This window comes from Palaemon carinicauda, chromosome 13, assembly GCF_036898095.1.
Source record: "Palaemon carinicauda isolate YSFRI2023 chromosome 13, ASM3689809v2, whole genome shotgun sequence".
Classification (NCBI taxonomy): Eukaryota; Metazoa; Arthropoda; class Malacostraca; order Decapoda; family Palaemonidae; genus Palaemon; species Palaemon carinicauda.
In genome coordinates, this window is record NC_090737.1 from 127076502 (window position 1) to 127079001 (window position 2500).

Genomic DNA, 2500 nt, shown 5'->3' on the forward strand with positions numbered 1-2500 from the left:
TTCCTCCCCCTACCCAAGTGACTGGAAGATACGAGTGACCGATATATATATATATATATATATATATATATATATATATATATATATATATATATATATATATATATATATATATATATATTCAGTATATATATATATATATATATATATATATATATATATATATATATATATATATATATATATATATATATATATATATATATATATATATATATTGTATATCCTGTATATAATACTGCACAGGGGCCAAATCATTCAAGATTCTTACGACTCATAAATTAAAACATGACTGCTGTGTTATTTCGTTCAAACAGACATTTCGAATGTTTTTTTTAGTAACGTGTTGAATTTAGTTCATCAGTAACATTTTATAATTTTCCGCAACCTCATTTCACATTATATACTTTCTTGGCAACCTCTCGGACTCCCGTGTGTCATCCTCAACTACTAATCTTTAACACCTGTTTAGAACTACTTTATTTGGTTCGGTGGAGAAGGTGGCATCAAATTAAATTCAGCGAGAATATGAAAAAAAAAAAACGCACTCTAAGATGCTTTTAATTGCTCAAAATATATAGTATTTAAGACAAGGAAGAGGAAATTGTCCAATGAATAAAGTCGGTTCATTCATGATCACATTCATCCTTATAAAACAATTTATGTACTTTGTACAGTACGTAGGCTGAGCCATTCTCCCAGTTCCAAGAATTCAGAAATAATCAAGAAGTTTATCCTTTTATGACGTCTTAAACTTGATTACCAATCCCATCGGAAGTCTCATCTTGCTGACGTCACATATTGTCCTTCTGTCACCTATTGGAGAGATGCTCAATGATGTCATCTAACTATGAGCCAATCCCATTGAGTGTTACACTTTTATGACGTAATCTTTCATTCTGTCCCCTCCCATTTGAGATATATTCTATGACGTCATCGCTCTAGAGCTTTCTGATTGGTTGATTTTTTCCACTTGGCATGCGGGAAACGTTAGCCAGAGCAGCAAATGCCCCTAAATATAGGCGTGCCTTGAAGGAGCGTTTATCACAGTGGGAGGTTTCCTTATAAGGATGGGTTAATCAGAGCAAAGGAAAAGGTTCTAGAAGATTCACCCCAGACTACGAAACTGGGACACTTCCTCTTCGCAAGGCTAGAATAACATAAATCATACCTTTTTGACAAGAAGATTTTTTTTATTGTAATTCAATTCAACTTTCTGAGTAGGTAGTTCGGGTAACTGCTCTCAGACCGACCTTACAGTGCACCCGCACAAACAAACATACAAAAATAAACCAATCTTTATTAGACAATAGGACACTTCTCTGTGATTTTGTTCGTTTTTTTTTTTTGTCCTCTATTATCTGTCAAAATCATTTCCTCCTATTGTCTTATTTTTTTTTACAACTAAACATGATGTATGTATGTATGTATGTATGTAATGCACACACATGCCTCTATATATATATATATATATATATATATATATATATATATATATATATATATATATATATATATATATATATATATATATGTATATATATATATATATATATATATATATATATATATATATATATATATATATATATATATATATACTGTATATATATAAAACATAATAAATTTCTTACTCAAGCATATCCTGTAATGGTCAAATTGCATTACACGCTTATCGATCGTTGCCATAATCGGATAATAAACGGGACTTTAATAATGCAATTCAGTAAGACACTTTTTACATTAATGCAACTCTTGAATACTCCATGTATATATGTGTCATGTATTATAAGCTCTCAATAAATAATTTACTCGCTGCTAAACTATTTCTAGGCCTATACGACATAGAAAGAAAATGAAATTAAATAGGTATATAAAATGAAAATATGAGATAGAGATACACGAATAGATAAAGACTAAGTACAGAATAGGTAGTAGGTTGGCCAGGGCACCAGCCACCCGTTGAGATACTAACGCTGGAGAGTTATGGGGTCTTTTGACTGGCCAGACAGTACTACATTGGATCCTTCTCTTTAGTTACGGTTCATTTTCCCTTTGCCCACACATACACTGAATAGTCTGGCCTATTCTTTACATATTCTTCATGCACCTGACAAGACAGATTACCAAACAATTCTTCTTCACTCAAGGGGTTAACTAATGCACTGTAATTGTTCAGTAACCACTTTCCTCTTGGTAAGGGTAGAAGAGACTCTTTAGCTATGGTGAGCAGCTTTTCTAGGAGAAGGACACTCCAAAATCAAACCATTATTCTCTAGTCTTGGGTAGTGCCACAACCTCTGTACCATGGTCTTCCACTGTCTTGGGTTAGAGTTCTCTTGCTTGAGGGTACATTCGAGCATACTCTCCTATCTTATTTCTCTTCTTCTTGTTTTGTTAAAGTTTTTATAGTTTATATAGGAGATATTTATTGTTGTTACTCTTCTTAAAATATTTTTTTCCTTTCCTCACTGGGCTATTTTCCCTGTTGGAGCCCCTG